Source organism: Schistocerca americana, chromosome 8 (genome assembly GCF_021461395.2).
Source record: "Schistocerca americana isolate TAMUIC-IGC-003095 chromosome 8, iqSchAmer2.1, whole genome shotgun sequence".
Classification (NCBI taxonomy): Eukaryota; Metazoa; Arthropoda; class Insecta; order Orthoptera; family Acrididae; genus Schistocerca; species Schistocerca americana.
Window position 1 is genome coordinate 48,395,923 of NC_060126.1, and position 14,278 is coordinate 48,410,200.

The window sequence follows — 14,278 nt, forward strand, 5'->3', positions numbered from 1 at the left end:
AGGGGGAGGAGTGAGGAGGAAGTGGTACTGAGCATGACAAGCGTCGTGGAAGAGGGAACAGGATGTGACGAAATAGCTGGAAGAGTGACAGTTTTTGAAGAGTCAGGTGGAGTGGGAACCATTGTGAGAAGGTACGTGGAAGAGACACAGTCTGGAGAGGAAGGTGGAAGACGACAGAATGGAAGGAAGCAGATGGAAGTGGTACAAGTAATAAAAATATATTTGGTATAAGGGAAGTTTGTGAGGATGTGGGTGAAGAGAGACAGTTTGTGAGGAGGTGGGTGGAAGTGTGACAGTTTGTAAGGAGGCACGTGAAAGTAGGGCAGATTATGGTTAGGCATGTGGAAGAGGTAGATGTTGCGATGAGGTATATGGAAGAGGAGGTCATTGTAAGGAGGTACTTGGTAAGTTAAAAAATGACGTAATTCCTCCAGCTGTAGTAAGGTGTTGGTTTTATTGGCAACTAGTTTCGATGTTGTTACATCATCATCTTCAGGCCCACACTTGTCGAGAGTAGCCGTATCTGTCTAACACTAGGTAAGTGTCTAACACTTGGTAAGTGGCTGGATTGTGAGGAGACAGGTGGAAGGGGGACACAGTTTGAGGGATCAGGTGGAAAATTGTCAGAGTGTGAGGAGTGAGGTGGAAGAGGGGCATTGTGAAGAGCCAGATAAAGAATGATAAACAGTGTGTGAAGAGGCAGGAGGTAGAGGGATATATGAGGGATCTGTTTGTTGCTTTTGGTGTGTGTATGGCCGTTCAATGGCGAGGTTATCGAAGCCCTTACAAAAGAGAAAAAAGCTAACAAACCATAACTCATTCATTCAGTCACTCACTCGCACTCATACCTCACTCGTGTTAACCCGCACAATCGCTCCATGCCACATGCCATAAAAGAATACAGATATAGTTAAAGGTGCTATACCTGTGATAAAAACAGAAGTGAAACGACGGAGGAGATAAAACAATGGCACAGGGAAGTGCGATTAGCTGACCACTTACAAAAACCATGGGTGAGCCAGTCATTCTGTTAACACAGTAAGAACATGTCCCTAAAAGATTCGAATTAAGTAAGACAGACCTTAAAACTCTAACCACATTCATTTCACTTAAAACAGAGGACAGGCCTTACAGCAGATTTGCCACTGCCCTCTGGTCCTAAAATAAAACAGTGTCTAGCAAAATTTGGCATCCCGTGAATTGTATGCTGCAAGCACCACACATTGGTAAGTCCTCCCGCCAGAGTAAGAACCCATGCATCATTGGGCTTTGGCGTATGGGGAAGATGAGTAAGGAGGACCTCATCCCATCTTCGTGGTAGAAAGGACGTGTAATGGGATTTGCGATATGCAGCTTATTATCTGTAACTTCCAGCCACTCATCTTCCCATCTACACATGGCTCCATACCTCAACTGCTAGGAGATAGCAAGCTGGGGAATGGCAACCTGGAATAACGGAGGATCACGACATGCCTCCACGGCTGTTACATCCACCCTTTCATTCTGCACAATACCCATGTGCCCTGGTACGCAACAGAAAGACACCTCCTTCCCCTGGCGTTGTTGTTGCAGCGCGTGTGGGAATTCTAGATCATCTTATCTGCTGGTTACCAGCATTGTACGTAGTGAGAGGCACTCAGAGCATCTGACAGGCGAGAAAGTTAGCACTCAAAGCACGTCTTAGTGCCCCAAGATCGTATACTGTATGATTCTGTGTAGTTTTGTGGCAGTTCGATCTTGAGGACACGATAAGGAAAGACAACAGGACGACCATTGATGTCCCTTGATTCGACTCATCCATAAGGACAACTGTGGAGTTGTAAGGCTCAGTGAAAATGTCATAAGATAATGTATTAAAACACATGCAGGAGAGCAAGCTCTCCTGTACTGTACGATACATAAAATTATTCTGTGCCCCTGAAGCAACCATGGTGGCAGACAGTTAAAACCCTAGATTTAGGGCTATACATGCTCCACTTCAGGTGACTCTAGCACACTCTCCACATGGATCACAAACAGTATGTTATGCAGGCAGAGACAGAGGTGTGAGGAACTTACGCGCCTAATTTCCACTGGATGATGAGTGGAGGTTCCGCAGCATCGGCACACAGACTGGGAATGGAGTTGGTCCTGTAGGCACCGATAGCTAACCTAAGCCCCCCCACGGTGGATAGCGTCAATAATCAGGTAGGAAGGCTTTGCTGATCTGTGCTGTGAATGAATAAAGGCCGTATAATACTGGAGTAGACGCGCCCTGTCTATTCCCTAACACCTGCGGCTAAGGTTCTTTATGATATTCAGTACCTTCTGGGTTCTGGCTCTAGGTCGCTCAGGTGTGGTAGCCACGACAGTCTGGAATCAAAAATGATGCCCAGAAACCTCACTGAGTCTTTAAAACGTAGAATGGTTTCCCTATTATTCAAGTTAGGTAAACTAAAAATACGACGACAACGTTTAAAATGAACAGATACACTTATATACAGAAAATAGAAAAGCCGTCTTTGCAGGCCAGTCCTCTAAACTCTGCACCGTAAGTTGCAACTGACAAGTCGCCGACGCAACACATATAAGGAGCATTGTGCAGAACTCCTTACCGTATATGTGATACTGTTTAACAGGGTAACACTTGTAACACTACCCTGACAGACACCATTCTCCTGCTCAGAACTATCTTATAATATATCACTAATCCAGGATCTAAAAAAACTGCTTGGGCAGGAAAGATGTGGACATGGCTACAAAAGCACCTTTAATGAAGTTGCTCCAGAATACGTGTCTCCAATTAGTGTCGAATACCTTACAGATGTGAAAAAAAATACAGAGAGAGTCATGTTGAGATAGGAAAGCCTGTTGAATAACCGCCTCTAGCTGTGTCAGATGTCAACATGGGAACTGAAATCTCTGGAATACACACTGACAGCGGCTGAGGAGCTGCCTTGTTTCTAATAACGAGACCAGATGCCGGTTATAAGCCTCCACTCCAGGTCTTCCTTACACTCCTCATTAAGGCAACACTCCAAAAACTACTGGGACATGTGCAGTCTTCTGGTAAACCTTGCGGGATGTAAGGTCGTGGTCCATGAAACTCTTCAGCTCCTAACGTTTCGTCCAGTGCTTCGCTGGACATCTTCAGAGGGGTGTTTCTCCTCCGGTGAGTCTTGCCTCTGAAGATGTCCAGCGAAGCACTGGACGAAACGTTAGGAGCTGAAGAGTTTCATGGACCACGACCTTACATCCCGCAAGGTTTACCAGAAGATATTTCATCCGGTCGTGAAAGCCTTCATAACATGTGCAGTCCTTTGCAGGTTTATGGAGAGGTATCTAAATTGCCTTTCTCAAAGAGTCGGAAAACTGGTCTGTCTGCCATATAAGATAAAACATTCGAGGAGGATTTCCTCTTATGCAGCTGGCAAATGTAGAAGCAGGTAGTACTAGATTTGGTCGTGACCACGTGCATTATCCCAAGTCTCAGGCAGTGCAAATTCCAGCTCCCCCATGGAGGAAGGACAGTTGGAAGGCTCAGAATTTTAGAAGCTCAAGTCCAACTTTCTCCTCTCTGCACTGGCACAGTAGTGAAAAGACGGTGGATCCTGGCTAACATATGCAATAGTCACTGCATAATGCTCTGCCGTCGTCTGGTCAATATCTATGGGCGTTGTTGGGAGAACACTGCTGCTGTTGGTAAATGGCTGTGTTTACCAGAAATCCTCCTGATGCTTTCCCATACTATTGTAGAGCAAATGGATTAGATGAAAGAGTCCAGGGACGCTTGTATGACCTTTCCTTACTCTCTTTAATTATGCGCCAAGCCTTGACTCTTGCAACTTGAAAGGCTGTGAGAACCACCGAAGAGCCGCATGCCTGTCCATGATGGCTGAAAGGGACTTACCAGTCCACTGAAATAGAGGTTGCCTCTTAAGATAACCTGGACACTTTGGGATGGATAAGTCGGTGGCATGATTGAACATTTTTGTGATATGGTCGACCCATTCCTGGGCGCTGTCGCAGTATTCAAACACAGCTGACTGAACAACGTCCAGTTGTCACTGCTGACCAACCACTTTGGTGGTTTCTGTTCAAGCAATCCTCCCAAGTAGTTGGATCCACAGAGGAAAGTGGTCACTGGAACGAAGGTCATCAGTTGCTTCCCACTGTGCTGAGTCTGCAAGTACTGGAGAGCAGAAAGCGAGGACAAACCATTAGCAGCTGGGAAATGAGACTGCCTGTGTTTAGGATACACAGCACAATAATGCATTAACGGTATTTAAATCACCCAGTAGGAGAAATGGATGGGGGAGTTGTGTAATAAGGACTGCGAGAACACTCATAGTCTATCATAACCTTCGTAACAGGAAGCAGATAGTAATTTGGCTCTGAAATGCGTTTCCTGTAAAAACAAGCACAGTGGATGTGCCTGTCCAAGAGTTGCAGTTCTCCCATATGAATCCTGAATCCATTAACGTTACACTGTAGTATGGGAGCTATTAATCATGGAGTGTACACTTTCACCCTCTCTTTCTGCTGGGGTGGGGAGCCCATAACAGGCGGAAGTTTAGCCTTAGGGCAAGATGGTTGCTCCAGGCAGACTTCGCAATTCAAAGATTCTGAAGCAGAAGCAATAGAACTGTCAACTCCAATAACATCGACATATTCTGATGGTTTACTGCTCATTCCCACCTGCAGTGGAAGTTTCCAATTTGCTTTTTTGAACTGAGAGGGCTTTGTGGGAGGTACCATACCAGCGGTGGAGGCAGCACCGGAATTTTTTACCACGCTCTGCCTCTGGAGGTACTCGGAGCTCCACAACGGTGGCAACTGTGGCTTTGTCTGATGTTCGCGGGAGGGATATTGGCTCTGAAACAACTGCAGCCTGATAAGAGCACTGACAAACGCAGATACCAGTGATGACACTAGCAACCTCCATGTGGGTGGAACCATTGACGGTCGAAATAGGCCTTTTAAGGACCAAAGCACAAGACGCAGTGGCTTTGGGATCCCGCATGACCTCTACATATAGGTTACGTGTCGATGTTTTATTCTGCTGTACCATCGTTTCTTCAAGGAAGACACTGTAGTCCATACTCGGGACAATGTGGTCCCTAGCGCAATTTACACACTTTGGAGTCATGGGCAGCCTTAGCACATTTGCCACAAATAGCTTCATCCTTATGTCTTAAGGTGCTGTGCCCCAGGCACTGGCATTTAAGACAGTGAATTGGGTTGGGGACATAGGACCATACACGTAGGAGAAAGAAACATACTTTGATATGCTCTGGGAGTTTCATGTTATTGAAGATAAGGATGAAATAGATTTTACACAATCCCCATCCTCCCTTTTCAATACATTTTGCACATCAGTGATCATTTCTTGTGTACTGCCGGCCGGAGTGGCCGAGCGGTTCTAGGCGCTACAGTCTGGAACCGAGCGACCGCTACGGTCGCAGGTTCGAATCCTGCCTCATGCATGGCTGTGTGTGATGTCCTTAGGTTAGTTAGGTTTAAGTAGTTCTAGGGGACTGATGACCTCACCAGTTAAGTCCCATAGTGCTCAGAGCCATTTGAACCATTTTGAACTTCTTGTGTACTCATCTTTTAATTCCTCCTTGGGAATGTCAACCAGATCTCTACATGACGCAACACCTTTGCTGTAGTTGAAGGGGTTGAGGAGCTCCATTTCTATGGCATATGGCTCAAAGGATTTAGCTTTCTGTAGGTCAGTCATTCCTTGGGAACTAGCAGTTTCAACCATCAACGTTCCGTTAAGCAATCACTTGACTGATTTCAATTTACCACTGATGCCCTCTAAACATTTTTGAATATAAAAAAGCGAAACTTTCTTATAGCTGCCCTCTTTCGGTTTCGAAATCAAAAACATATTCTAAGCAGCAGCATGCGTTCTGTTCTACTCTGCGTAATCCTTGAGTCAGGAGGACTGGCTATACAAGCCCTCTTTTTACCCTGGGTGTTGGCACCTGCCAGTGGCCAACCCATTCGTCTGGGAGGAAGATGAGAAAATTTCAAGGGTTTCACCTCAGTTCTATGTGCGGCTAGGGAAATAAAATTCGCCTAGGCAGAGTACCGCATGCGTAGATAAGCCTTGTGTAACTGATGTGCTACAGGTTCCCAGTCTGTTCCACATCAACAGACCTTGAGTTTGAAGGTTTTTTTATAGAGTTTATTCCCAACCTCACGATCTGGATGATCAAGCCAAGATATCCATTCCCCATGATCACAACGTTCCACCGCCGCGCCACACAGTAGTTGCTTAACCATGCCTCGTGTTTACTGTAACAGGGGAAGAGGACGAAGTTGTGAGGAGACCCATGCTATGTGGTTGGATTGTGAGAAGAGACACAATGTGAATAAATAGGTGGAAAAAGAACATAACGTGAGGGGGCAGATGGAAGGAGGACAGTTTCTCAGAAATCATGTGGAAAAGGGACAGAGTGTGAGGTGGCAGGTAGAAGTAGGACAGTTTGTGAGGAGGCAAGTAGAAGTAGGAGTTTGGAAAATGGAGACATTCTGAGGAGGCAGTTGGAAGAGTGATAAGGTGAGATGTGGGACAGGGACAGATCACGAGGAGGCAGAGGGAAGAACGACAGGTTCTGAGAGCCATGTGAAAGAGGCAAACGTTGTGAGGAGGCAAGCAGAAGACAGACAAGCATTAAGGAGGCGGATTGTTAATGATCTGGTCGAGCTGATGAAAGATTCTACATAGAACTTAGAACTACTTAAGCCTAACTACTTAATCCTAACTAATGTAAGGACATCACACACATCCATGCATGAGGCAGGATTGGAACCCGCGACCGTAGCGGTCGCGCGGTTCCAGACTGAAGCGCCTAGAACCGCTCGACCACACGGGCCAGCTAAAATGCAGAACTTGAAAGCCTGCCGTCTTACTTGTACTTTAAACTAGGATGTCCTAAGAACCTATGACTCTTAATTGTTACTCGTTAAAATTAAATCTGACTCATTTGTAAAGTATCGTAATCTGTCTGAATTCATTTAATTTGTGGAGTACTCATGGAGATACCAACTATGCGTATAAAGGAATTGCATCTTACAGATATAAATTGTGCAATGCAAACGCTATTGCAGTCCGTCCCATATATCAAATAATCATCTGCTGACTATGGCCTAGTGTGGTAGCAGAATTGTCTCGATGTCTTCGTCTCTTCTGGCTCGTGTCTCAAAGCTCAACAGCAGGACAAACTTACGTCTATAGGTGAAAGTTTTGGTTAATAAAATTGCAATCTCCTCTTAGTGCAGGGTGTTTCCTCACAACTTTAAATAAAACTGAAATGATTGTGTTACGTTTCGAGAATGAGGAAGGTTAACTTCAACGAAGACCGGGAAAGAGACAATAAAATCATAAAAATCCCAAGTACTCTTAGCGTAATATACTGGCTAGTATTTTAGCACATGGTAACGTATTTTAACATATTTTTTGTGCAAACACAATTCAGCGTGTCAAATGTCTTCACATTACCACCTGACAGAATACACAAATAGCCACATATCGCCACATATTAGTATTAATCCGTGAAATATTATTTTACGAGTGATACAGCAATGAGATGTCATGTTGTTCCTTTGTGTTGCGTTTCACCCAGATAACTCAAAAAGTTTGGCATCACCTCACTTTTCAGAGTACAGAAAACTGGAATGGAGATCAACATAAACATCATTTCCGCCCTTTTTATTGCTCATGAAAACCACACATTGCATGTTGTACCACTATACAGCGAGACCTTCAGAGGTGGTGGTCCAGATTACTGTACACACCGGTACCTCTGATTCCCAACAGCACTTCCTCTTGCACTGATGCATCCCTGTAATAGTATTGGCATACTACAAACAAGTTCATCAAGGCACTGTTGGTCCCGATTGTCCCACTCCTCAACGGCGATTCGGTGTAGATCCCTCCGAGTGGTTGGTGGGTCACGTTTTCTTTTCAATCTATTCCAGGCATGTCCGATAGGATTCATGTCTGGAGAACATGCTGGCCACTCTAGTCGAACGATGTCATTATCCTGAAGGAAGTCATTCACAAGATGTGCACGATTGGGGCGCGAATTGTCGTCCCTGAAGACGAATGCCTTGCCAATATGCTGCCTATATGGTTGCGCTATCGATCAGAGGATGGCATTCACGTATTTTGCAGCCGTTACGTCGCCTTCCATAACCATCAGGCGATACGTCGGCCCCACATAATGCCACACCAAAACAGCAGAGAACCTCCACCTTGCTGCACGCTTCGGACAGTGTGTCTAAGGCGTTCAGCCCGACCGGGTTGCCTCCAAAAACGTCTCCGACGTTTGTCTGGTTGAAATCATATGCGATACTTATCGGTGAAAACGTGATACCAATCCTGAGCGATCCATTAGACACGTTGTTTGGCCCACCTGTACCGCGCTACATGATGTCGTGGTTGCAAAGTTGGACCTCGTCATAGACGTCGGGAATGAAGTTGTGCATCATGCAGCCTATTGCGCACAGTTTGGGTCGTAACACGACGACCTTTGGCTGCACGAAAACCGCTGCAGTCAGGGTTCCTCCGAGCCATAATCAGTAGGTAGCGGTCATTCACGGAAGTAGTAGCCATTAGGCGGCCTGGGTGAGGCATGTCATCGACAGTTCCTCCCTGTTTCTCCTCCATGTCCGAACAACATCGCCTGGACACTTCCCTTGTTGAGAGCCCTTCATGGCACAAAGTAACAATGTGGACGCGATCGAACCGCAGTATTGACCGTCGAGGCAAGGTTGAACTACAGACAACACGAATCGTGTACCTCCTTCGTGGTGGAATGACTAGATCTGATCAGCTGTCGGACCCAAATGGTTCAAATGGCTCTGAGCACTATGGGACTTAACATCTGAGGTCAGAAGTCCCCTAGGACTTAGAACTACTTAAACCTAACTAACCTAGGGACAGCACACACATCCATGCCCGAGGTGAGATTCGAACCTGCGACCGCAGCGGCCGCGCGGTTTCTGACCGAAGCACCTATAACCGCTCTTCCACAGCGGCTGGCTGCTCTCGGAACCCTCTCCGTCTCATAGGCGCTGCTCATGGATGGTTGTTTACATCTCTGGGGGGTTTCGTGACATCTATGAGCAGTGAAAGGGACTATGTCTGTGATAGAGTATCCACAATCAAGGTCTATCTTCAGGAGTTCTTGGAAATGGGGTGGGGCAAAACCTTTTTTGCTGTGTGTATATCTTTCAAAATATATTTACTTCGGCTTTGAATAGGCCAGTTAACATCAAAAATTTGAACACATACAGGTCATGAAGCCGCCCGAATGAAATGAGATGGTTTGTAAGAAAAATTGTGCAATACATATCATGAAAAAGTAGTATTTTAAGATTAATTCGTTCCTGCATTTTAAGGCCTAGACGTCATCATTAGTATGTTTTTACTGAATGTCGTGTCCTTAGTTCTCTTAAGTAACTGAATGTTCGAATAGAGTCTGCATCCACAACGATCTTCAGCTGGTCTTAATAAAACATGAAGAGCAGCAATCGGTAACCTCCTTCATTTGATTAACTTGCTGCTCTTTCTCGTGGTCTACTGCCTTCTATTTTGCCTTGCGAGATATTCTATTCTCATTTATCACCTTCTCTTATGCGCAAGGGACTGGAAGTATCTTTGACTAAAACGGGAAGATAAGCTTCTTGTAATGTTAAGTTCTTCTGTAACGGAAGCATTGGTTCTTCTTTCTGTCCATGGTACACGTGACGTCTTCCGCCAACACCACATCGCATAGGCTTTTGCCTCCAGTTAGCATCGTAAGGAATGCGATCAGGCGTACAAGAAGGTAGGGAAACATCAATGATTCTGCCAAGGGCATCTGCGTTGTTCAGGGTACTGCCAGGTTCTGCCAAATCCTAATGAGCTTTACCAATGCGGCTCGGCCAAGGACGATTGGGCGTTTGATTTCTCTATCATTAATCAGAGATCCTAGATTTACACAAAGATTCACTGTCTCCAAATCCTTCGAACAACCTGTAACACAAATTTGATTTTGTGTTTATTAATAACCGTTAGATAGGTCTTGACTCGACAGAACAGATCACTAAGTTCTTTCTCACATCCTGAAATGAGGGTCGAACCATCAGCATGCCCCAGATCTTTGCTTTTCCTACCACCAACTGATATTCCACTACTCCAGGTGATGGTACACAACCCTGTCTGACTCTTTGAGCACGTGCCACAACTTGTCCCACATGGCGCAATTAAAGACCTTTCTATAATTTAGAAAAGAAATGAAAGGAGGTACACAGAACTCACGACATTTTTCAATCATGTACATCAAATTCATGATCTCCTCTCGAGTTACCTCACTTGCAACTGAACTTGCTTGCTCTGGAGAAATATAGATTTTCTGGAATGGTAAATTTTATTTGCTGATTATTTTTTTTAAATAACAATAAACTGAAGTATCACAGATTTTTAGTTTTTTGTGTCAATCCAGCATTTTTGGAGCTCGAAGAGTAGGGCTTTTAGGAACATTTTCAAGCAGTATTATTAAATTGTTGGGTATGCAACGATTAATCACATGAGCATGTTATTACAAATGGCACTACTTGGCTGGCGAGGCGAGGAGGAATGGTGTTAATCAGATTTTACGCCTGGTTTAAATACTAGATCCCTCCACAGTGTGTCATGCAGTGAGGTCACGTGACAGTGTTGATTGCGACCTGTCCGCTGGTTGAGTACGTTAAGCGTGGCGGCCGCCTTCGTGCAATTAGCGAGGAGCAGGCTACGTGTCGGCAAACCCTTAACTCACGAGCTGTAGTCGCCCAGACCGCTCGAAAATTTTCGAACTCTCTGTCCAAGGCCAGTTGTGGTGGAATGCTTCTATACTACCCCTACCCTCCTTAAATTTCCAAGCCTACGATGTTTTGTTGTCGGTTGTGTTTATTGCTGACGCTTGTTACTGATAGGTGTTGGAGTCTCCTAGGACGCTCCTCGTGAACTACGTATCTGTTTTCTTCCGCACGGTAGCGTATAGCTCAAAATGTGTTGGCACGAGTGGGTGATTCCTAACTTCCCCGAGTTTGATGAAATTGTTAGTCGGTTTATGGAGGAAGGCGTCAGTGATATAGATTAAGAAATAAACGAAAAAGCATTAGCCAGTGATCAAGTTCTGCTATCGAACAAGGGTATCATTCAGAAGAAGAACTTCAGGAAAGTTGTCATGGGGATCTGTCTGTTTCTTCAATGAACTACTTAAAGTGTCTTAAAATCGAATGTGTTCTGAGTGGCGATAAAAATGTAGTTCCCGGCAATGAATATAAATTTGACAGACTTTCTTTTTGTACCTATCGGGTGGAAGTTTTCGAGCAAATTTAAACCCTGGAATTTAGTTTTATTTGGAAATTCATTTGCTACAGAGATTGTATAATTTTTCGGAAAGTAAAATTCATTACTCTAACAGTATATTTATGTGTACTACTTAAAAGAACCACACAAATTTATGTGCTTTTGTGTGATAAATAGTAAAATGCTGCGGCTTTGTTTTATACAATAAAATAAGCGAGAATCATTTAGACAACACTTAAATAATTGTAAAAATAAATTTAACATAGCTTAAATTAAAAATTTCAAATGATTTTTGCCTTAAATCTCGGTTCAAACATATGTTACAGAAAAGTCACCTCGCGAATTAAGGGTTAATCTTCATCATACAGCACAAACATTACTTTACACTACGCAGATATACACAATACATTCATTAAGTGTTATAAGTATTGTAATAGAGAATATTCCAAAAAATGGTTCAAATGGCTCTGAGCACTATGGGACTTAACATCTGAGGTCATCAGTCCCCTAGCTAGAACTTAGAACTACTTAAACCTAACTAACCTAAGTACATCACACACATCCATGCCCGAGGCAGGATTCGAACCTGCGACCGTAGCAGTCACGCGGTTCCAGACTGAAACGCCGAGAACCGCTCGTCCACACTTTCCGGCGAGAATATTGCAAATAAATAAACAATAAAATAAAAAAGGGGCAACTATATTCATACCAATGATATCAAATAATAGATTTATACTTTATCTTCTAGGTATCTACGTAAGATACCTTCAAAAAGTGTTCATTGGCTAAATCTCAACCATCTGAGATGTAATACGTTTAGTGTACTTCCTGTCTGATTAAGTTCTTTGGGCACGACACCTTCTGGAATTCATGGGATCAGTTACATGAAAGTAGCAGTTTTAAACTCTTGCCCCGTTTTGCATATCTTACTACGGGCGCCCATGGTTGTGTGTATAGTGAGGGAAGAGCATTAAGAGGGTGAAACACGGTGCCGGAACACACACATACATACAGATACAAACACACACACACACACACACACACACACACAATCGGGAAGCTAATGTACGGCGCGTTGCGGAGGGTACCCTGCACCGACAATTGTCATTTCCTTTCATGTTCCACTCGTGCTCCTTATGCGAAATCTACGTTGGCCGAAATGACAGTTCTCTAAACTTTCCCAACAACTTCCCGCGAAAAGGACGTCGCCTTCCAAACAGGGATTCCCTTTTGAGTTCCCGAAGCATCTTCGTAATACTTACATGTTGTTCGAATCTGCCAATAACAAGTGTAACGAACTCCCTTTGAATGTCTTCCTTGAATCTGAACTGGAACTGATCCCAAACACTCGAGCAGTACTCGAGAAGGGAGCCCACTGATGTCCTTTACAGCTGAGCCATACCTTCCTTAAATTCTACCAATGAACGAAAGTCGACCACTCACATTCCCTAGTACAGTTATTACATGCTCGTTCCATTTCATACTGCTTTGCAACGTTAAGACCAGATATTTAATCGACGTGAATGTGCCAGTCAGCAGACTACTCACGCTGTATTCGAACATTGCGGATTTGTTTTTCCGCTATTCTTCATGAACTTACATTTTTATACATTTACAGCTAGCTGTCGTTCACCACAACAACTAGAAATTTTACTAAGTCGTCTTGTATCTTCCTACAGACACTCAGTGACGACTCCTCCTCACACACCACAGCATCCTCAGGACAGCCGCAGATTGCTGCCCACCCTGTCCCTCAGACTGTCATTTATCAATGGAGAGAATAAGAGTGGTGCTGTCACACTTGCTTGGGGCACTACCGACGGTACCCTTGTCTCTGAGGACAACATACTGGGTTCTATTAGTTAATAAGACTTCGAGATGCCCACACATGTGGGAATCCGTTCTATATGCTGGTACCTTCTTAACAATCCGCAGTGGGGCACCGTATAAAATGATTTTTGGAAATCGAGGTATATAGAATCTACCTTTACCTTTCACCCATGGTTCGCAAGATATCATGTGACAAAAGGGCAACTTGACTTTCGCAAGACTGATGCATTCTAAAAGCGTGCTGATTCGTGGACAGAACTTCTTCCGCTTCAAGGATACCTGTTATATTCCAACTGAGAATATGTTCAAGATATCTGCTGCAAACCGGTGTGAAGGATATTGGTCTATAATTTTGCGGGTCCGTTCTTTTACCTTCCTTATACAGGGTGTTACACAAAGGTACGGCCAAACTTGCAGGAAACATTCCTCACACACTAAGAAATAAAATATGTTATGTGGACATGTGTCCCGAAACGCTTACTTTCCATGTTAGAGCTCATTTCATTACTTCTCTTCAAATCACATTAATCATGGAATGGAAACACACAGCAACAGAACGTACCAGCGTGACTTCAAACACTTTGTTACAGGAAACGGTTCAAAATGTCCTCCGTTAGCGAGGATACATGCATCCACCCTCCGTCGCATGGAATCCCTGACGCGCTGATGCAGCCCTGGAGAATGGCGTATTGTATCACGGCCGTCCACAATACGAGCACGAAGAGTCTCTACATTTGGTACCGGGGTTACGTAGACAAGAGCTTTCAAATGCCCCCATAAATGAAAGTCGAGAGGGTTGAGGTCAGGAGAGCGTGGAGGCCATGGAATTGGTCCGCCTCTACCAATCCATCGGTCACCGAATCCGTTGTTGAGAAGCGTACGAACACTTCGACTGAAATGTGCAGGAGCTCCATCGTGCATGAACCACATGTTGTGTCGTACTTGTAAAGGCACATGTTCTAGCAGCACAGGTAGAGTATCTCGTATGAAATCATGGCGGTGAATCGAAGAAGTACAGTACATACTGACGAAACTAAAATGAGCTCTAACATGGATATTAAGCGTTTCCGGACACATGTCCACATAACATCTTTTTCTTTATTTGTGTGTGAGGAA